The 24,588-nt window shown below is 39.7% G+C and overlaps 1 protein-coding gene across 9 annotated transcripts in view; it reads left to right on the forward strand.

The window, feature by feature from the left end:
* The window catches only part of bsna (bassoon presynaptic cytomatrix protein a), a 157,531-nt gene that overhangs the window by 88,418 nt on the left and 44,525 nt on the right, over positions 1-24,588 (forward strand). The gene's annotated exons all lie outside the window — the stretch shown is intronic.

Here is a 24,588-nt window from a genome sequence, read left to right on the forward strand (position 1 = left end):
ATAACTTGTTAACAGCCATTGACTTGTTATTTGGACTTGAGTCAAACTTGAAAAGTAACATTAAGATTTGTTATACATCTTACCTTGCAATTTCCTGACTGAGTTTACTTGAACTTGCCCCCTTAAGACCAGAGACTTGAACTAAGATTTGCACTGATGCTAACTTGAGTCTTTGACTTTTGCCTTAATGAATATATCTTTTAAACACTATCATACTCAGCGAACTTCCCCAAAATGTCAAATTAATTGATTACACATTTTAGAGTTTGCTAACTGCTGGCCAACTGCTAAATACACATCATAAACACACAGCCAAGCAGTCTATTTACTCACAGATAGTTGTTTCCAACATCATTCTCTTTGTGAAATCAAACTGATCACAGTGACGGGGAAATGAGAGGGATGAGATCAAGAAAATGAGACAGCAGAAAATGGAGAAAGAGATCCAAAAGACAATAGGAGTTATACCTGTGTCTCAGCGGGGAGCTGCTGTCAAACTCCTGCTGTAGCTTCATATTTATAATGACTCACTGTATTTAGTGACGCATCCCTTCAGCAGACTGTCAGCAGCTCCACTTTTCCCCTCGTCCAAATTACCATCTTCACAAATAGATACAGCGCTTTCCTCCACTTTATTATGCTAATAGTGTCGGTAGCCAGGGGAAGTCTGTTTTTCTCTGGAGTATAATGGATGTTGAATAACCAACTCAACTAAGCCTTTTAAATGTTGGAGAAGCCTACCCTTTTTAGCACAAGGATGGGAAGGAGAAAAAAACAAAACACACATGTACATTATGTAAGTGAGATCTGACACATTTTTCATTTTAACCAGCTTTGTAGAACACCGTGTTGTGTTTTCCACCATTTTAGGCTAATACAAAATCAGTGATGTAATTCCTTACCGTCTGCCATATACATAATATATAAGTGACCTAACTGACGCATTCATATGTTATTTTAAGTCAGAAAGGCCCAAAATAAATTTGTTTGGGGTTATTTACCATTGTCTTTTATCCAGCAATATTACCAGACAATATTTTTCTCCCCCATTTTTCAAACCACTCAATAGGTATCCATTGTTTTTTTTTAGTATTCCCTTCTTAATATAACAACTTTTGAATAGAAAATAATGGTTATTGTTGGCCCTGTTTTGAAGTCAACCATCATTACCATACTGTAGGTAGTGTAAGGAGAGGCATGTGAATCAATGAAATCAAGTCATGCATATGAAAGCAAAATAACAGATATAGTTTTATGGAAAGCAGAAAGCGAGGGAGGGAGAAGAGCAGCTGACTATGTATGTGACTCCCCTGGGAAAGGAAAGAGGGTAAATTGATCTTGTCTCTCCTGCAAACACACACACACACACACACACACACACACACACACACACACACACACACACACACACACACACACACACACACACACACACACACACACACACACAAACACACACACACTGTGCACACAAGCATGAAACAATTACAAAATACCCCCTGGAGCACTTTGTCGAATCAAATTACAGAGCAGGCTTCTCTGAATCCAATGGGAGTAGAGGCAGTCCTGTAACTGACCAATCAGCTCTCTTGTAGTAAATCTCTGGTTCTGGAGTGTGTGTGTGTGTGTGTGTGTGTGTGTGTGTGTGTGTGTGTGTGTGTGTGTGTGTGTGTGTGTGTGTGTGTGTGTGTGTGTGTGTGTGTGTGTGTGTGTGTGTTTGCTGAAGTGTTGAAAGGCCGTAAATCTCCTGCAGGTTGAGCTTTAACACTAAGTTGTCTCAAGGGAGTTATAACAGTGCAGTGTGATGCAGTGTATGCTTAGCGTGGAAGCATGCTACTATATGTTGGCATTAACAGTAAAACCTAAAGACTGCGTTCAGGCCAACCCGGTATCACGGCAAGACGTGAACATGTGACGATTTACCATGCTGGGAGACGTGAAGATGTCACGATTTTGTCCATTCAAACGTGACAGTTACACGGTATTTTTAACCCATGTTAACCAGTGGAGAAATACCCGGAAATGCCAAGCAAATGCTACCCCGAAGTAATGATTTATTTTGTAATAGTCACACTCAATTACGCCGATTTTCTTGTTTCCCCAGGTGGTCGACACCTCTTTTAGCAGAAACAAAGGCTACATTAATGTATTAAATCGATGTTAATCCATGCGTGTGGATCGTGTGGATGTGGAATTAACGGACGTGACGTTGTGCGATTGAGTTGCCAGGCAACAGCTTCGGTTCATGTTAATTTACAAACCCTTCAACTACAACCGTAGTTATATTTAAAAACATGTTAGAAGGCCTCACGAAATACTTTAATGCAAATTAAAATGTAAATTTGAAGGAATGTGTGTATAACGAAATACATCGGTCATAAACGAAACCGGAAACAGACGTAGGCAAGATCCTCAACTCGATGATTTGGATGGTTTAGCCGCAATGCATGCTGGTATTTGATGTTTATGTGATGTGAAAACTGAAAACGTTTTTTAAAAATAAAATAATACTTTATTCCGAGTGTGCTTGCTTTTCTCTTTGAAAGTCAACACATAACGACATTGTAATACACGGTTCAGCTGCATTCAATATTACATACTGTATCTGCCGTAATTATCTATTTATAGAGCCCTGCTGAGAAGACTTCTAGACAAACAGGAGAACTGCCGCCAAAAATGAAAATGTGACGTGGATCATAAATATATAAGCAATTAAACAACATTTTACATTTCTTTTCACACAATACGTCTCCTCGCAGTATCAACACTAATTCGGCTGACTTTTATATTTGATCCAATTGTTAGATAGGCTGTATTTACACCATAATGGTGCAGTAGCCTTTGTTTCTGCTAAAAGAGGTGTCGACCAGCTGGGGCAACAAGAAAATTGGCGTAATGGAGTGTGACTATTAAAAAATAAATCATTATTATATTAATATTGACAATAACAATCGACCGTCGGGGTAGCATTTGCTTGGCATTTCCGGTTATTTCTCCACTGGTTAACATGGGTTAACAATACCGTGTAACTGTCACATTTGAAGGGTCGAAATCGTGACATCTTCACATCTCCCAGCATGATATCGGGTTGGTTCAGGCAGTAGCTCCCATCATATATTCTATTCATGCTCATGGTTAAAGAAATGCTGCAACATTTTTTTTGCTGATTGACCGACTGACTCTGACTAGACCAGATGACTGGACTGCCAAAATCAGGTGTGTGTGTGTGTGTGTGTGTGCGCGTGTGTGTGTGTGTGTGTGTGTGTGTGTGTGTGTGTGTGTGCGCGTGTGTGTGTTCCTGTTTAATTTGGTCTTTGTCAGGGTTAGTTCAGACCTTGAGAGTAAGGGCATGTTTTGGAAATGAGGTTGTTTTGGCCCTTTTATACACTTTTAAAGGGCTGATTAAGGGTTTAGAGAACAGTTCATTAAATTATTTTGGGAAGCACGCTTATTGCTTTTTCTCTGAGTTAACTGAGACTAATACCACTCATATCTCTTTGTAAAATATGAAGCAGCCAGGTAGCTTAACTTAGCATGAAGACTGGAAACCTGGCCAACATCTAGCCTGGTGTTGTCCAAATGTAAACATATTTGGCCATACTATATTCACAAAGATGTACATGATTACAACAAGAGTTGTTGTGCCACCCTTTACTTTTCATCTTCCTTCACTTTTCCTTTCCCTTCATCCAGATCCCCTTTTCTTCAAGAAGTTAAGAAAAACATGAAACTGAGACTAAATCCGATCACTCTCCTCCTTATTTATCCACCCTATCCACCTCTCCCTTCCCTATATCTCTCTCCCCCCTCCCCCCTCTGCTGCGTTTACCTCATCTCACCTTTGACTCCTCAGCACATTTTTACAGCTGTGCTGTCACTCATGACTTATTATGTTCCACATGGAAACAGGCCGCAGGGAGTTCAGGGTGACTCCTTGTGTGTTTGCTGGCTCAGCTAAATATTGTCAGAGAAATAAAGAAAAAAGCCTTTCCAATTTTTATAATTTTTCAGATTAACGCTCCTGAATTACTTCTGCAAGTCTCCAGATGCCTCTAAAATATTAAGATTTTAAGTTGGATTTACCAAGCAGTAATCATAAATAAAAGCGACTTCCAGTGTTTGCTCTAATCTTAGACACATCATGGACCAATATCTCCAATGAACACACACAGATGAAACTGGTCATGATTTCTCTCCTCTAAATTAAGCAAAGATTGAAAATGTGCTAATTTTGATATGGTATATTCAATCACGTGTTTTCAACTATTCATATGCATAGGAACATACTACAGAAAACCCCACCCCAGTGAGTTCACGTGTTTGTTTCTCCTCAGTGTGTAGATTTCCAACAGTGGATATTCTTCCATGCGTCCCATCCTATTTTCTTTCTATTGATCGCACTGTCAGGGGTGTTCCTAGCCATGTTTGTGAATGAACGGTTATTGGTTATTGATCAGTGAACAGCCGCTCCCTCCGCTTTCCAGTTCTAAGAAAAACACAAATAGAACTAATGAACACACATCTACACAATCTGAGGACTGTTTTTGTCAATACAATCCTTTTGAAACCCTGCATTTGCTGCATTTAGATAATCTAACTGTTTAATAGCAGTTAGATCTTTAAATAGCATTCATTTTCTTTTTGTACATTTGGTTGCCTTGGTAGCAGTAGCACAGCAGTCTCTGGTGCGGCCTGTCTGTTGTGCTCTGTGTAAAATGATAAAATGAGGGGGCAGAGCATTGACACTGACATCTAATCGATGCCTATCTCAGCTTGGCGGCAGACGGGCAGAGTGTCATCACAGCACAGAGATGACAAATAATCACCATGTAGTGATGGTGTTGTCCCTGCAGCAACTGTAAACATCCAGCAACAGCACAGAATGCACACACCAACATATACATGGAAAAAGGTAGAAGAGGATAGTACTCATTGAAAATAGTTCATATAAAATACCAAGAACAGTTAAAGGGGCCCTTTTATGCTCATTTTCAGGTTCACATTTGTGTATTTTGCCTTTACTGTGACATGTTTAAATGCTTTAATGTTCAACAGCTCTTTATTGTTCTCACACTGCCTGTGCTGCAGCACCTCTTTTCACCCTCTGTCTGAAACCAGAGCCCAGTCTGCTCTGATTGGTTAGCTGGCCAGCTCTGTTGTGATTGGCCAACTGCTTAGAGATGTCCCGCCCCTAAGTCTATCTAGTACAATTTGTTGGGGCGATAGCGAATAGTGTCACAAAGTGATGTCATTATGAAACGGAAGTAAATAAAGGAGCCCGATGGAGGCGTTTCCGGCAGGGGTCGGTGAGTGTCTGGGAGAGAACTTTGGGATTTTAGCATTTACAGACTATTTACATGCACCTAAAACCTATAAGACACTACAGGAAACAAAAACCCCAGAAAGTATAATAGGGCTCCTTTAACTGTACCTTAGAAAAAAGAAAAAAAAATCCAATCTTCTCATTCACATATATAACATGTGTACAAATACACAAACAGTAAAGCTCATATTTTCTTCTAATGTAACAAATAATAAATTGAACATTACGTGTGCAGCTCAATTAAAAGTGATAGACGCTAGACTTCAATATATTCTCCGAAATTAGGAAAAGACAACAAAAATGTACTAGGAGAAAAGATGTAAAGGGAAGACAAGAGAAAGTACACAGATAAACAGCAGCATTTTTGTGAAATCATAGGTTAAGGGAAACTCAAATCTAAACAAACACTTGAAGCAGTGGGATTCCTCTGGAGCCCCCGTCTCCGTCAGATCAGCTGGATATCTCCACAGTGAGTACGTAAGCCTCTACAGAGAGATCAGATAGGAAGGGTGAGGGTAAATGTCCCCGCTTTGTGAGTATGTTTTTGTAACCCTGCATGTTCACCGTGTGCAAGATCGTGTATTTGCAAGTGCCTGAACGTACATGTGTGATGGTAATGTACGTGTGTATTCCTGCAGTGTGTTATTAGTGATGTTGGTTGGAATTGATGTCAAACGCTGCACAGACATCGCCCAGTTGCAGCGTACACACACACACACACACACACACACACACACACACACACACACACACACACACACACACACACACACACACACACACACACACACACACACACACACACACACACACACACACACACACACACACACACACACACACACACACACACACACACACACACACACACACACACACACACACAGAGAGATACACACTGTGCACATTATAAGGGATGTCACTGCATGTTGTGATCTTTGATAAGGATTCCAAGACAGTAATGCAGCATGACAATTAAGTGTGAACATTTGTGCAGCTCAGCATCTGAAAAACAAGAATCACAGATGTTGTTTAATTATCTGATCACTTTTGCCGCCATCACTTCTATTTTTCTAATTGGATTGGGCGAGTTCTTCATGAATGTGTGTATTGTCACTGCTAACAGCTACAGGCCTCTTGTACGCTGAAGGCTAGCTAGTAAAACATACATGTAAGAAGATGTAGTATTCATTCTACTAGAAAATGTTTTACTTATAAATAGTGAACTGGCCGTACGCAGTACGCACCTAAGTAGTCAAGGCTGCTAATGAGCAGTAAAATAACGGCTTGTGTTAGCATGTGGCTAACTCCCGTCCCTCAGCCATCCTGTACCCGTTGAAGCAGAACTAGACTCTGGATCCCATGTGAGATGGCAGAGTGCAGACTGACCCAGATACTGTTCGGCTGCAGAGTGTGTGCAGTTTTAGAGGCTTGACTCAGCACTCTGTGAGACAGGGTCAAAACACATGCACGTGAAGAGGTGGGCTAGACAGTGAAGGACGGAAGACACTGACCTTTTTCTCACTGTTCCTTGTGTGTGTGTGTGTGTGTGTGTGTGTGTGTGTGTGTGTGTGTGTGTGTGTGTGTGTGTGTGTGTGTGTGTGTGTGTGTGTGTGTGTGTGTGTGTGTGTGTGTGTTAATCCTATATATATTCTATATACGTTCTGGAAGCCAGGTGGACCTCTACCTTTATATTCCAAAAGGGCCATTTACAGCCAACAATAAGCAAGACACCATTAAAAGACAGAACTATACAGAGACACCAACAGAAGTTTATGATCTGTATCGTAAAATATAAGCCTGTTTTTGTATTTATCGTGACATCCAACATATTTGAAACTCAGTTGTTAGAAATAAACCAACAGAACAATTTGCAAAACCATTTTTTATAATAGCCGATCAGACTTACTCAGTAAATAAAGCATTTATTTAATGTTTTCTACTTAGCGTCTGGTGGTTGAGTTGATGGTGAAGAAATGTGTTATTGTTATTGAAGGACTTGTTGATCGTAAAGTAATGACTCACTGCTGATTATACTTGAATCATGCTTCAATGAATTGCCTCTGAATCACAGTCCACACCAAGAATAATCCACCAAATGTGTTTTTCCATCACAAATCTTTGCCTGAGTAGCCTTAAGGGATTTAGTAGCAGACTAAATGACGCGTAATGATGCGACAGGTACAGTTTATGTAATTTTTCCCCTCTTTGTTTCGTACTCAGGAGCATTCATGTCTGACCCTGTCAGCTCTCTGTTAGCGTCCCTCTCACAGTTGCTCTTTTGAAAAGACAGTGCTTGTGTTTTTGTCTAAATGTCAATATGACATCAGCTCTGTTCTGGAGAGGCAGTGATGCTCTTTGCACACAAACAAACACTCTTACATCCAGCCACACACGCACACGCACACACACACACACACACACACACACACACACACACACACACACACACACACACACACACACACACACACACACACACACACACACACACACACACACATACACACACACACACACATATACACACACACACACACACACACACACACACACACACACACACACACACACACACACACACACACACACACACACACACACACACACACACACACACAGAGAGAAATCCTGGCCCCAAAGCCTTTCTCATCCAGAACTGCCAGCTTCATGAGGCAGAACTAATTCACTGTACATTTCTGGAATCCGCCTCTCTTTTCTTCTTCCTCAGCCCCCTCCCAACTATTTTTCTAATTCCCTAATATCTTTATCCCCAGCTCCTTTCACTCTGACATTTTGCCTTTTCTCCTCATTCTCCTCTCCTTTTCTGGTCCTCTATCCTCCTCCATTTCACCAAGCTCCTCACACATCCCAAGACTTTCCTCACTTTTCATCTCCTTAAGCATTTCGCTTTAGGTATTTTCTTTTTAGTATAGTACAGTACTGTACAGAATAGCATTATCATACTGGTTTAAGTGGAAGTGGTTGTGACAATCCAGCACTCACAACAGAAAATAATGAAACAGAGAGGAATCAATCAAACACAGATATAGTTGATCAATTATTATTTTGTTGTACATCAAACAATAATAATGAAGAGACACTACCTTTGCTCTCAAGCAGTCACATGGTGCAGTGGCCCCCCTGACCAGAAAGATGACATGTGCTTCATACATGTAAAACACACCCGAACATTCACTTGAAACAGCATACGTGGGTCAGTGTATGTTTTGGTCATTGGATTTTCTTTTCACAAATGGATATTCAAAAACAAAAAACGACTGGATATTTGATTTTGGTTTTAAAATTGAAAAACCAAAATTGAAATACAAGGCGTTTTTCTTTATCATGGTCAAAAATGGATTTACTAAACTTTAAAAAACGGGATGACTTTCATTTTCTACTTCTCAAAACAAAAAATAAAATCACTAGAAAACAGAAACAAAAAAACTACCGTTTTTATGATTTTTTCATATTCTGCTACTTTCAAAACAAAAGCGCTCGTAGGCTATGCTAAAATCACACTTTGAATCACTACAGTATCCTGTTGAAGGAACTGTGATTATTATAATCAAGGGGAATTTAGCAATCACAATGAAGACGGCCAAGACACACTTTGAGCCCAGATAATGAATGTTATTAAGGGGTGTAAATATAATAGGCCTATGTCTAAAATGGACAACATTGTTAGGAGACTTCAACTATACAGCGATTCTGTACTGCGGTCACCCAGCCGTCTCTCCAGTTTGTTATTATTTTTTCTGCCAATAGTCCTTCATTAGATTGATCCTGTTGGACTCAGTAATGTTACATCACCCATTATAACAATTTTCTTTCCTTTTTTCTCTTCTCTTCACTGCATAGTCCTGTCTTTAAGTATAATACAATGTAAACTCATTTTCCTGCACGATTTTAAGGCTTCAAAAACAGGCATTTTTACTGTATGTGTTTGGAGAAATGACACAATCAATGGCCCAGAATTGTACTTTATAAACTATGAATCTTGTGGTGATTGAACAAATACACACTGGCTAAGCCGGCCAGGATATATGCCTTTTTTTGGAGCCCTTTTTTGCAATATTTATTAAAATGTCACTAGTTATTTAAACAAACCACTATCTGAGGATAATACAAGCAACCATAAAACGCCCTTTATCTAGAGATCCATTGAAGCCCATGAAGTATTTATCCTTCCTCAAATATTTTCATCTGCTGTATTAATAAAGCTGCCACGTGTTTTCAAGTTAGGGCACTATCTGTGCAGAACATTACAAATACTCTTAATTTGCAGTATTTTAAAAGTGTTCAGAAAGACTGCATCAAATATGCATATCTCTATATCTATATAATATCAATATTGTTATTAACTTCAATCAAAGTCAATTTAAATAGCGGGCAAGACTTTCCAAGGGGTAAAAATGCTGCTGCCGGAGTAGTGACTGGAAGTATTGCTGATATCATGTCTACCATCCTCTTAAAATACTCTGTCCAACAATATCAGTCTCATGAAGAAAGGTGTTTTAACGCTGATTCAAAATAGCAGAGAAACATGCATTATTGTACTCAGGAGGGGACATTGACAGAGGATTACTCAAAAAGTACACAGTAAGTACTTCATAGTACTTGTTGTGGGAGTAGTTTCACTACTAGCCTACTGAGTCCAACAGGATCGATCTCACAAAGAACTATTGGCAGAAAAAATAATAACAAACGCGAGAGACGGCTGAGCTGACCGCAGTGCAGAATCGCTGTATAGTTGAAATCTCCAAACAATGTTGTCCATTTTAGACATAGGTCTATTATATTTACAGCCCTTAATAACCTTAATTTTCTGGGCTCAAAATGTGTCTTGGCTGTTTTCGTTGTGAAAACAAATGGACCGTAGATACACGGATTGACCGTCCTCATCTGCGCTCTTATTTTGAAAGACAACTTCCGGTAGCAGAATATGAAAAAACGGGGCTTTTTTTGTTTCTGTTTTCTAGCGATTTTATTTTTTGTTTTGAGAAGTAAAAAATGAAAATCATCCCGTTTTTCAAGTTTAGTAAATCCATTTTTGACCATGATAAAGAAAAACGCCTAGTATTTCAATTTTGGTTTTTCAATTTGAAAACGAAAATCAAATATCCAGTCGTTTTTTGTTTTTGAATATCCTTTTGTTAAAAGAAAATCCAATGACCAAAACATAGACTGAACATACCTGGCAGAGATGTTCAAACCTTATCCAGTCATATGTTGCATCCTCTTGAGTTTTACATGATCCCAGATTTCATGACCTTATTTAGCAGCTACCACACATGCTAATGTTTACAACTGCTGGTGAAGACTTCAGCTGATTGCCTATAGATGGGCCTCCCTCCTGCAAACCAAATGAACAACACACCGTCCACTGTAGATCATCTCAACACGTCTAACATATGAATCTACTGTTGATGATTATAATCTAATCAGCCTCTTTGTACTTTCTCTCACCCCTAATAATTGCGGAGGAGACGAGGAGCTTCTCTAAATCTGAAAACTGTAATTCAATAACATACAGTTATTATAGTTATGTTGAGAAGGTCCAAGCCTGACATAACAAAGTGACCCAGTTTAAATACAAGATTTAAATATTTGCAACAGATGCTGATTTTGCAATTACCAAGGGCTAAACTCCAGTGAAGAACAATTTATCAAATGCAGACACAACCAAAAACTGCACTTCCTCAAATGGCCACTTGAGACATGGGGGAAGCAACAGATTTTGTAACAGGATTTCGTAATCAGGATACCCAAAAAATCAGCCTGATATAAAAACACGTTTCTTTTTACTTTTCATACCATTACATGCAGGTATTTTATTGAATCTATATAAACAAAATGCTCATGCATAAATCCAATTTCGGACTTGTAACAATTGTTCTGTTGGGCTGTATAGTTTATACTGTGCATATTATGATTTATCCATTATGTGCTGGAGAAAACAGGAGAACACTAGAGCTGAGAGAGGTTCTTATTCTCATCTCTCCCCCAACACCCTCTCATTTAGTCCCCTGTAATCATTCTCTCTTTGTTTTACATGTTTTTTCCCTCCCTACAACACTCCATCTTCTCTCACATCCTCCCCCACCGCTGCTTATTTTCCCCATCCTCCCCACCCCTCCCCCTTCAATCTATCTCACTCATCTTACCCTGGAAGACTTTCCCTCTCCTCTCCTTGCTCTAAGCTCTCGGTTAAACTTTCCTCCAGATTTCTTCCCCAAACTTCGTTCTCGAGCATCTGTCTGATCATGTCCCTTTCTTCGCCCTGTGGGATGAGCCAACTATCTCCCCTACCCATAATGCTCCTGTCCAAGTGAGGACTGCCTCCTGCACTTCAAAGTACACACTTCAGCACTTCAAAGGCTGCACGCTCTCTCATACTAAAACCAAGCCTTGATCAATTAAATCCTAATAATACCCAGCAGCACCGACGATGAAGTTCAAATGTAAGGCAAATTTATTTATATAGCACATTTCAACACAAGGCAATTCAAAGTGCTTTACAAAAATGAAAGATATTAATAGCATTTAAGAAACATATTATGAAAGGATATCTAAAAACACTCATTTAAAAGCAATGATATAAAATGGCATTTAAAAACACTAATTTAAAAGCAAAGATACATGAATCACAGTTACAGTGCAGTGTGAGATACACACATCTGAATGAACCCCCCTTTGGAAAATGATAATCTGACCCCATGGTACCTTTTATTTTTTTTATTTTTAAATGCACATAGTTAGGTTTACCTTGTCTTTCTAGGACTTTTTTGGTATCCTCCGTGAACCAGGGTCTTGAAACCAAAATGAATTCCTGTACCCCATGTTACCTTTTTAATTTTCAACAAAACTATTCCTCTTTTCTTTAAATGCACATTAGTTAAGTTTAAGTTGTCTTTTCTAGGACTGTTTTGGCGTCCTCCGCGAACCAGGGTCTTGAAACCAAAACGGCACACGTAGGGGACTTTCACCACCTACAAGGGGACTTTAACCCCAATAATGACTTTAGCTACCTTTGGGGGGACTCAACACAAGGCAATTCAAAGTGCTTTACAAAAATGAAAGACATTAAGAAAATGGCATTAAAAAGCAAAGATAATAAAAGTTACAGTGCAGTTTAAGATATGAATATATCAATTAAAAGCCGCGGCAAAAAGAAAAGTCTTCAGCCTGGATTTAAAAGTAGTAAGAGTTGCAGCGGACCTGCAGGTTTCTGGGAGTTTGTTCCAGATATTTGGAGCATTATAACTGAACGCTGCTTCTCCATGTTTAGTTCTGACTCTGGGGACAGAAAGCTGACCAGTCCTTGAAGACCTGAGAGATCTGGATGTTTCATAATTTAGCTGGAGGTCAGAAATGTATTTTGGGCCTAAACCATTCAAAGCTTTATTAACCAGCAGCAATATTTTTAACTCAATTATTTGACACACAGGAAGCCAGTGTAAAGACTTCAGAACAGGGGTGATGTGATCCACTTTCTTAGTGTTAGTGAGGACTCGAGCAGCGGCGTTCGGAATCAGCTGCAGATTTCTAATGGATTTTTTAGTGAGACCTGTGAAGACACCATTACAGTAGTCCAGTCTACTGAAGATAAAAGCATGGACAAGTTTTTCCAAATCCTGCTGTGACATTAGTCTTTTAATCCTAGATATATTCTTAAGGTGATAGTAGGCTGATGTAGTAACTGTTTTAATGTGACTGTTGAAACTTAGGTCAGAGTCCATGACTACACCTAGATTTCTGGCTTTATCTGTTGTTTTGAACATTGCAGGCTAAAGCTCAGCGCTAACTTTTATACGTTCTGCATTGGCTCCAAAATCCATTACCTCGGTTTTATCTTTGTTTAATTGGAGAAAGTTCTGACACATTCAGTCATTGATTTGTTCAATGCACTTACTCAGTGTTTGAATTGGAGAATAGTCTCCTGGTGAAATGGTTATGTAAATGTGTTACGTCCCAACTAGGGGAAGAGGAATGCAACACACACCAGTATGGAATTGGTATTAATTATAAGTGTTTATTTAAAACAGCTGTGAACAAAATGGCAGGCAAGCAGCCTGAAACAAACAAAAGAGCCAAAAGGGCACAGATTGACAAATAACCAACTAAAGGAGGACTCTAAAAAAGGAGTCTAAAGACATACAGGGAAAATACATACTAATATACTAAATAAAGAACGAAACAAAACCTCACTCTAAAAGTGGTACAACTAACACAGAGAATCTATACAAAAACACAGCTAAACTAAAGGCAACCGTCACAGAATCCTAACCTACTCTAAACACTAACTAAGCTACTCTACACTCTAACTAATCACACACGTTTAACCCCAGAACACAGAGCAAGTAGCAAGAGGCATCTGTCCACATACAGAGCCTCCAGAATGAGGATTGTCCCCAAGCTTTGTAGTCATCTCCAGCAGGTGTGCGCCGGCTGTGAGCTGCGATTGGAGTGCGTCGGGCCCGGCGTGCTCCAATCGCAATCTTCAGGAGGCGGACCAGGAGATGGGAGCCAATACCGGGAGGGCAACCGCACAGCTCATTTACATAGAACACACAGCTGAAAACACTCAGACGATCAGGAAGGCAGCAGCCGTAACAAAATGTGTGTCATCCGCATAGCTATGGTAACTTATTTTCTAGTTTTTCATTATCTGAGCCAGTGGTAGCATGTAGATGTTAAAGAGAAGAGGCCCCAAGATGGAGCCTTGAGGAACCCGACATGTCATATATTTGTCAACTCATATGTGTATTTACCAATAGAAACAAAGTTGTTTCTGTTATTTAAGTAGGATTCAAACCAATTGAGAACTGTTTCCGAAAGTCCCACCCGGTTTTCCAGTGGGTCTAGTAATATGTTGTGGTCAACAGTGTCAAACGCAGCACTGAGATCTAATAATATTAACACTGAAGTTCTGCCACTGTCTGTGTTTAAGTGGATGTCATTGAAGACCTTTACAAGAGCAGTCTAAGTGCTGTGGTTTGGTCGAAAGCCTGACTGGAACACATCTAAACAGTTATTTAAATGCAAGAAATTACTCAACTGTTGAAAAACTACTTTTTAATGATTTTACCTAGAAATTAGAGGTTTAATATGGCCCTGTAATTGTTCATTACTGAAGCATCTAGATTATTCTTTTTTAAGAGCGGTTTAATTACTATATGAAGTAGATCTGAGGCCATGCTATGAAAACATATTTGAAAAATGTTGTTGGAATAATATCAAGGCAGCAGGAGGAGGATTTTAGTTGTTGTATAATGTCCTCTAGGTTTTTTTTTCTAATCTGATGGAATTATGTCATGGTGTTTGAATTTATTTTAAGTGGAAAAAGGAACAATGTAGGGCAAAGAGGCAAACACTTTAACTCTGTAAACTTATATGTATCCACTGAGGTAGAATGTTTTGTAGCTCTAAAAACAAAAAACAGGACCTGTATCTTTAAAATGTCTTAGATAAGAAGTGCAGTTTTGCAAGTTATATAAAATCACACATTTATAGGCGAGAGTACAGGTTGCTAGAATTAGATTAAGTAATGTTTTTATTAGAGGATTGGGATTCTTTAGGTAGTTCGTCTGTAAAAGTCAATTTCTGCCTGGGTGTAGTGAAAAAAGCCTCCAGTTCAGTCGATAAAATGAAAAAGAGAAAGAACAAAGACTTTAGACAAAAAGTATATCATTGAGTATCTGAAGACAAGGCATATTTCTCTCAAAGGCTTCTTCAGTCACTGTTTCTGTCCACCTAAGGAAAGCTAGGAGCTAACTTTGTGTACATAGGACTTTTCAGAGCTTGTTTGTTGAAAATGTTTTGGTGAAATCATACAGTAGCCTAAATTCGAAACCAAAACAATGAGCTTAAGGAAGCCACAAAAAAAGATGATTGATGAAAGTTGTCATGACTCCTTTGACCATTAACCTAGTCATTTTATTCTTTGTTAAAACAATAATGATAATGGTCAGTAAAATTGAATGCAAAGTGGGTGTAAAAATTATAAATCACTTTTAAGGTGTTTATTTGTTTTAAAATGACAAATGCATATGTGTGATATGGCAGTGGTTGCACGAGTTGACATGAGGTTCCCTGTTGAGATAACCAGGCCTGTATCTATGTCCTGATTTGATGCTGGCTTCCTGCCATCTTATTACTGCTGGAGTCAAAATCCTCAGATCCCTGCAGACCACACACACACACACACACACACACACACACACACACACACACACACACACACACACACACACACACACACACACACACACACACACACACACACACACACACACAAACTTTTGCAGGAACTCGCGCATGCACAGCAAAGATTGTGCTGTTGCCCCCTGTGCTTCATTTGTGTTATATTAGTGCCCATGTGTCTGTTTGTGTGTGTGTTGGTTCTCTGTGTGTGTCAGTCAGTCCCAATGAGACAAAATTATTGCTCTCATGGCAGATTTGTGGGAACAACATGAAGCGAACTTTTGGTCTGTTATCCTCTCTCAACCTCATGGGCTTCCGCTTTTGAGACAACTTGTGAAAGTCAAGTGGCTGGTTCAACTCCCTGGTCTGTCTGAGTGAATCAGGGCAAAAGAACTCTCCTTCAAAAGCTAAAGTCAAATTAGTGTTGAGCAAGGCACTTAACCTCTCCACGGCAAAAACTACAACCTCTAGTGGAAAAATAAATCAGTGTGAAATTCATCTAGTTTTTATTCTTCCTTCTGTCTGGCAGAGGTTATAAACCTTATTATACATCATATTTATAAATCGCTTTTCCCAGTGCTCAAAGACGCTAAAGCATTCCTGCCCATAGTCAACATACTGTATGTTGACAATTAGCAGGAATGCTTTTCAACACATTCATTTGTTCCTTGGAAGAAAGTCATAAATCACACGGCAGCTAAAGGTCCATGGTAAATATCCACATACTGTACATTGTTTCAGGCTCTTTTATTTTTAAACGACAAATGTTTTTTCATGTCAAAGAACAGTCTCTTCAACTTGTCTTTTTTATTTTTACACATTTATCACACAATAAACTATTTATAGGTTACTCTTGAGTTGGTGGAAGGAACCTTTTAAAGTTACAAATGTGGGCTGCTTCCCTTAAGCCCCCAGGGCTGTGAAGCAAGTTTTTGTCGTGGCCAAATGGTGGTACTACATCTTCCGTGTCAGTCTGTGAGGTCAATTTGCCCAAAAATACTTTTTCCCATTTAAATCAACTACCCAGTACAAACTGAACACACAAACACAAGACCGGCAATGATGCTTCGGACTGGAGGTGGGGCTTAAGCAAAACCCATATGCTTACGCTCTTTGGGCCCAGATACAGATACTTTTGCTCTCAGGAGGCCGGCCATTGTGGCTCCATCTCCATGAGCAACTTTCATAGGATGAGCAGGGTCCTCCCCAGAACTGAATACAGCGTGGGAAGCGGGGCCTCGTTCATTCCTATGAGAGTTGCTCATTGGCGCATGAAGACAAAATGGCCCAACTTTTGAGAGACCGAAACGTTATATGAACGATAAGGGGCAGTTCTTATTGTGCATCCATGGGTAAAGGTAAAACTCATGTAGTACTGAACACGTCACATGGACGTGCCGGGCGGCACGGTCCCGTGGGTTAGATCCACGTTCATAATGCAGAGGAAAATAACTCTCACAATAACGTTATTAGCACATTTTACAACTTGAGGACCTAATGTTTTTATTAAGGGCCATACACATGTTCACACTGGGTAGTTTATTTAGTTTTAAAAAAAAATTATCCAATGATTTACAGACGTCTCATTCCTATGTTAGTCAATGGGAAAAAGTATTTCCGGGCCCAGCGACTGATACAGAAGTGTAGTACCGCCGTTTGGCCACAACTAATATTTTCCTCAGAGTCCGGCGCACTTCCTGCTTCATTTATTTCTGCTATGCTAGGCTAACACCAACATTTCTTCTGAACATCTGATCCAGAATTGCAACTTCTTTGCACTCAAGCTTGTGTGAGGCATATTTTAGAAACTTGATGAAGACTATAAGTGCCTCATTTCAAGGGTTAATAAGACTCACACTTGTAGTTTATCTGATATCTGACTCCATCATTATGGCAGCTATAATTCCCCAGCATATGCAGATGAGAACCTCCTACACGCTGATGAGCAGGGGGAAGTGGTGGGCAGATCAACCTCATCTGGGTTTTATATCAGCTGTGTGAAAAATTGCTTGGCGACCGGCCTGAGACAGAAAGTAGGTAGGAAGAGAGGTGACGGTGTGATGTGGGCAATACAACATTGTTTGTACGCATTAAAAACAAACACACACACATATACAGCCTTGTGTCTCTAGCAAGGTTACATAATTAAAGAGGCCCCACTGTCGTGATGGAATAAGACGAGGATATTTTTAAAATATCTGTTGAATGGAAATGACACCATTTTGGTTATATAACCACGTTTCTGTGTAAGTCCTCTCTCCTCGGCTTCCTTTTTTTATTTAGATCTCCTTCTCTTAATGTATTCCTCTTTTCTTCTTCCAATTGTTTCTGTCCTCCACCTTTCTTCCTCCCCACTTCTAATTTATCTTACTTATTCTCCCCTTTGGTGGTTTTTTCCCCCTCCTATCTATCTTCCCCTAGCCTTCCTCCTCGTTCTTTAAACTCCCTCCATTTCTAATTGATGTCTCTATTTCCTCCCTCTCCTCCTTTTTCTTCTCCTCCACCCTTTATTCATCCTCTCTCCTCATCAAGCTGTACTGTATGTCTCTTCTTTATCCTCCCATCCAATTCCCCCTCTGCTCTTGCTGCTCTCCTCTAAATCCATCTCCTCCTTTCACTTCATGTTTTCCTCCTGCTTTTACTGCCTCCCTTCCTTTTTTAGTGTATATCCTTTCCCATCTATTATTTTCTCTCTCTCTGTTCCTTTCTACAGAGCTTATGGTTTTAGATACATCCCTACAACTAAATTCAAACCACCGCTTTGTGTGCTTCTAAACAGATTTAGTGTCATTTGTAGTTGACAAATATCACTTGGGCCTTCAGTAAGATCCCTTTGGTCTTCTCCCATGCATATTGTGTTTACATACATGCAATAGTAGAAGTAACTAAGTACATTTAATCAAGTTGACTTAATTACTATTTGTCATACATGTACCTAACTTGAGTATTTCCATTGTATGCTAATTTCTACTTCTACTCCACTACCTTTTGAACACATGTTTTGTACTTTTGATTCCACTACAGTAATTTAATACTAATAGCTACCTGTTTACATATAAAACACATGACATCATTTTTTACATCAACTACCAATATACCCTTTAAAAACAACAACAATTGAATACTACATGTATTTGTTAGCAATAAAAAAGAAATGGTTTAATATAATATTCTATAATAATATAATACTTTTAAAAGAGCATATTGTGCATAATGAGTAACTCCGATACTTAGTACATTTAACTGACAATATACTATATGCTTTTACTTAAAGGTAATTTTGGAGAAACCGGCTCGAGATACACTTTTTCTTATATTCCATGGAATGCTCTTAACATCCCGATAGCAATGAATATCTTAAGTGCTCTGACAAAAAATCCATTCAAAAAATTCATCTGTGGAAGCCGTAGTACTGTAAAAAGCACCATGGCGTACCTGCCTGTCAGCCTTCCATCTGTGCACAAACGTATCTCGTGCCCTCATTGGTCATGTGCGCGTTCGTGTGTGTTGGAGGAGGGGCTCTGTAAGGAAGTGGCAGATTTTTTCCTGTTGTGTATATTCAAATTCTAGCGCACTTGAGCTGGTTTCTCCAAAATTACCTAACCCACCTTTAAGTAACATTTTGAATTCAGGACTTTTACTTGTATTGGATTATTTTCATAACGCTCATAGACATCTCAAATATGACAAATAAATTCTTATGATGAAAATTAAATAGTAACTTTATTTGTCAAAAATATCAGAAATTATTATTTTTTCATACAGAGCATGTCTAGACCCCTTAATTCACCCCCAGAATTCCCCCATGAGCTAGCGAGACAAAGGAGAGAGAGAAAAGAAACAAAGTGAAAGGAGGAGACAGAGCTGAAGAGTCATGAATTAGGAACGTAGCAGTGAACAGTGGGGGGAGAAGAGCTTAAGTGGGACAACTCCTATGAAGTCTTTGTTGTCATGTTAAAGTGAGTCTCCCCACGTACGATGACTGATGCAACCTGTGCACCGAGCGGTGAAACCTGCCCCCGAAACTCGTTTGAGATAAAAACTTAAATGCAATTTGAAACTATAAACCATGATACGTTAAAAGGAAATAATATAATACATAGAATTACGACACTTTAGTTTGTTTTAGTATGCAGTTCTGCCTGCCACCAGGTATGATCTCGTGGGACCATAAAGGCTCAATCTATTGCACCATGAAAGTATGTCAACCGTTGGGCATCCAACACAGGAAGAGGTGAACGTTTTGTTTTCTTAGCTAACTATGATTATCTATCCCCAGTTAACAAAGAGTATTATTGCAAATACGTTGCAGTGTATTTCCCCATTAGCTGAAAAAGCAGACAGTGGATCAACCAAAGTAACGATTGTACACAAAATGCACTATGTCCTGTATTGACATTAAGGAAAACAGAAAGCAACAACAAAAACAGGTGGAAGGTTTTCTGTTTCCATGTGTCTCCAAAGTTGCATATGTCATTGCTACTCTGTCCCCACTCCAAGCCAGTGAGTCAGCTACATTACTAGAGGCCTCTCTGAATTACAGTGAGCGTGCATGACCCATGTGCACGTGTGGTGTCACTCATTTCCCCCTTTCTCCTTTCCTCCGCCCAGTGGGCTCCTCTTCTCCCCCTCTCTTCTTTCTCCCTCTGCTTGTCATCTCTCTCTTCTTCTGGTAAGCCTTCAGCTACAAAGGCCTCCTCCATTTTGCATTGAAGTGAACCGTGTGACTACGTGTGTGTGTGTGTGTGTGTGTGTGTGTGTGCGTGTGTGTGTGTGTGTGTGTGTGTATGTGTGTGTGTGTGTGTGTGTGTGTGTGTGTGTGTGTGTGTGTGTGTGTGTGTGTGTGTGTGTGTGTGTGTGTGTGTGTGTGTGTGTATCTGCCGTAATTATCTATTTATAGAGCCCTGCTGAGAAGACTTCTAGACAAACAGGAGAACTGCCGCCAAAAATGAAAATGTGACGTGGATCATAAATATATAAGCAATTAAACAACATTTTACATTTCTTTTCACACAATACGTCTCCTCGCAGTATCAACACTAATTCGGCTGACTTTTATATTTGATCCAATTGTTAGATAGGCTGTATTTACACCATAATGGTGCAGTGGCCTTTGTTTCTGCTAAAAGAGGTGTCGACCAGCTGGGGCAACAAGAAAATTGGCGTAATGGAGTGTGACTATTAAAAAATAAATCATTATTATATTAATATTGACAATAACAACCGACCGTCGGGGTAGCATTTGCTTGGCATTTCCGGTTATTTCTCCACTGGTTAACATGGGTTAACAATACCGTGTAACTGTCACATTTGAAGGGTCGAAATCGTGACATCTTCACGTCTCCCAGCATGATATCGGGTTGGTTCAGGCAGTAGCTCCCATCATATATTCTATTCATGCTCATGGTTAAAGAAATGCTGCAAAAATGTTTTTTGTTGATTGACCGACTGACTCTGACTAGACCAGATGACTGGACTGCCAAAATCAGATTTGTGTGTGTGTGTGTGTGTGTGTGTGTGTGTGTGTGTGTGTGTGTGTGTGTGTGTGTGTGTGTGTGTGTGTGTGTGTGTGTGTGTGTGTGTGTGTGTGTGTGTGTGTGTGTGTGTGTGTGTGTGTGTGTGTGTGTGTGTGTGTGTGCGTGTTGCTGTAGAGTGCAGCCTAAAGCTGCAGCCAGTGCTAGGGAAGTGTGCGCTCGAGCAGATCAATGGCATTCTGGGTAAAAATAGCCCTTGCGCTGTTGGAGGGAGAGAAAAAGGAGACGGAGGGTGACAGGGAGAGAGAAGAGAGGGAGGGTAAGAGCTGAGAGGAAGGGGGAAGATGGAAGTTTAATGATCATGTAGTGAAGAGAGGAACGAGAGGAACTGCAGTGCTAATGTGTGAAAAGAGTCGGACTAGAAGTGAACCGAGAGTAGGAAAGAAGCTTTGACTTAAGAGAAGTAGTCAAGTCAGTATTTTAAATTCAGCGAGTGCCACAGTTTGGCATGGTTGCCATGTAGTCCAATCTTATTTGACATTCTACCATTTTGGGGCTGGGTGAAAAACAAATATATGCATATCAACATTCTGCTGCCCGGAGTTCTGCTCACCAAACAAAAACAAACCGTCCAGCTTGTTAACTCGTTGGGACAGGTCTTTTTAGAAAGAGTTACCAACCTCATAGAGATCCTCATTGGAAACCCATCGTGTAAATGGAGGCCTATAGTTGGGTATATTACCACCACTAATAAACATACAGTCTGTGAACACCAACTAGCTCTAATAGTGGGTTACAAGGTGCTACCAGGCCATCTTATAATCCCTCCACCTGCTCCTGGGTCTGCCCCTCAGTCTCCTCCCAGCTTGATGTGCCTGGAACACCGACCTAGGGAGGCGGCCATTTGGCATCATTACCAAGTGCCAAACACCTTAACTGGCTCCTTTATACATAAAGGAGCAGCAGCTCTCTACCTTAGGGAACCTTATACCTGGAGATGCCAGCCAACCCCCGGAGAAAACCCATTTCGGCTGCTTGTATCCGCGAACTTGTTCTAATGGTGACCCAGCCTTAATGACCATATGTGAGGGCAGACACAAAGGCAGACTGGTAAATGTATACAGTCCCCTGGTTTCCTGTTGAGAACCGTGGCCTCAGATTGGAGGGGATGATCTTCATCCTAGCCGCTCAATACTCAGTCGTGAAAGGATCCAATGAGTGCTATAGCAATAAATCCATGCATTAATTGGCTTTGAGCTAAGACATTTAAAAATGACATATCCTTTCATAACCCTGGATTCAAAAATGTTTAAATGCAGGTATTGATTGACTAGAGTGGTGTGGTACGAATAGGCACTGAATTGTTTCGCTTTAAGGTATCGAGTACTGATACCCAGCCTTACTTACAAGTGAACTGAGTAGAAATAATTCAGACTTCTTTTTACTACTTTCCCTTATATTTTGTGACCATGTTTTTTGTTTTATTGACTAACTACGAAAAACCAAGTTGGGGAAGCACCTTCTTCTGGAGTAATCCATTTTACCCAAAGCGTTTGCATTTTCCGACCCATCTTTACACACATACTGTATATTAGTAGAAGAAGTATATCACGAGAAATAACAAGAGACAAAGAGGCAAAACAATCCAATACCACAAAGATGTCCTCAGGGACAAATACAACAAATATGTCTCCTTCATTAATGGTTCATTCGAATGCCTTTCTTTGGCCAAGGGGTAAAATGCGGATTGAACACAGTGGTGAGTTATTTACGCAGAATTGTCATAAATCAAATCCAGTGGTGGAAGAAATATAATGTGCAACTGAGATGGAGGAGAAAAAAGCACAACAAACAGAACTGAATAAGAGATAACAAATAAATATAGAAGGGGGGTGGACATTTCTTTGGAAAGAGACACAGAGCTGGAAGGCAGAGAAGAAATACAGGAGGACAATTCTAAGAAACGCTGAACAGATTTTGAAAGGTAACTTAGAAAGAGAGTGCGACATAAAGAGAGAAAATACATCTGAAAGCAGAATTAGGACTGATGGAGCTTTTTAGTGAACATTATTGACAGGAGGAGAAAAGGCCAGATGTTTGTGCTATGTAGGTTAAGTGGTGCAGCAATGTGCTACTCTTTGACACACACACACACACACACACACACACACACACACACACACACACACACACACACACACACACACACACACACACACACACGTGTCATGATGTGATCTGTAGGACTGAATACACTAGCCTTGGGAAAGGAAGGACATGAATTCACTTTAGGGTCTAAAGATGATTCACCCATCGCATACGCTACTGCTTTAGTGTACACACATACAGTATTGTATGATAGTTAAAGTAGTTGCAACTGTTTGCACTTAAATCTTTAATGTAAGGGAGGCCCACTTTCTTCCGCTTTTCTTTAAATCCTTATGTCCGTCATGCTTGGAGCAGACTCAAAATTTGGTCTGTTCTGCAGCTCGGATTGCACAAATGTTTTGAGCCTTGCATCAGTTATTTCTGAACATGTTTGATGGTAGAGTCATTTTGGCGGGAGAAAGACGTTCAAAGGAAGCTGTGTTCTTTCCAAAAAGAGTAGCAAGAAACAGTCCTACGTGTTAAAGTAAACATTTAAACATTATGGATTTTCACAACCATTGTGTCTATGTCCTATCATACCGAAATCTCGGTCTCATTTCGTGTCTTTAACATTGAAGATAATACCACAACAGACTTAGACTAAAATGGTTATTAAAATGTACAGTCTTGAAATGAAGCCTATATAGTGATGCTGTACAGAAACAAACCTTAACATGTTCATTACACAACATTACTAACGCTAGAAAAAGCATTTCTAAAAAAGTATCTTTTACCTTGTGATTTAAGTACAGTCATCTTTTACTTTACCTGACCAAGTAGTTTAGTTGCCTAACCCCTAATCCTAACCCTTTAACATCACCATGGTGTTTTGTTGCATTTTTTGTTTCTACTTTCAATTTACATGGGGACATTTGTTTCCCTCAAAATGTAATTTAGAATCCAGTTTATTTGTTTGTTTTAGTAGACAGGGTTGTCGCTATGGAATTGTCTTATGCAAGGGATTCAGAGAAAGAGCGATACAGAGATCAAAAAGAAGAGGAGAGGGAGGAGAGTAAGAAAGAGGTTTGGTGGGTTTTGTGTAGAGCATATTTGATGAGTGGGTGGAAAAGAACAGAGATAGGAGATAAGTGTTCATCAGGGAGGGCTGCATCTGTCAGTTATTCATTACATAAGTAATATGGATGCTCTTTAGTACAGAACGGCATCAGTTACTATCCTGTAGAGAGGGGATAAAAGAGAGATGTAAACACAATCTGTATACTTCAGACCAATATACAGTTTATAAACCCTTAATATTCCCTTATTAAGATGACAAAACAAGGCATTACATTTGGTTCAATACATAAATGTTTTTAAACACAAAATTTGCTGAATTTATCTATTTTGCCAAACTTGTGTGGATCTGTTTGGACATTCCAGAGATCACCTGTCAATCAGATACCGTGAGTCTTTAACCCGAGAAGTTAACGAAGA

The sequence above is a fragment of the Notothenia rossii genome (assembly GCF_949606895.1).
Source record: "Notothenia rossii genome assembly, chromosome: 4".
In the NCBI taxonomy this organism is placed as follows: domain Eukaryota; kingdom Metazoa; phylum Chordata; class Actinopteri; order Perciformes; family Nototheniidae; genus Notothenia; species Notothenia rossii.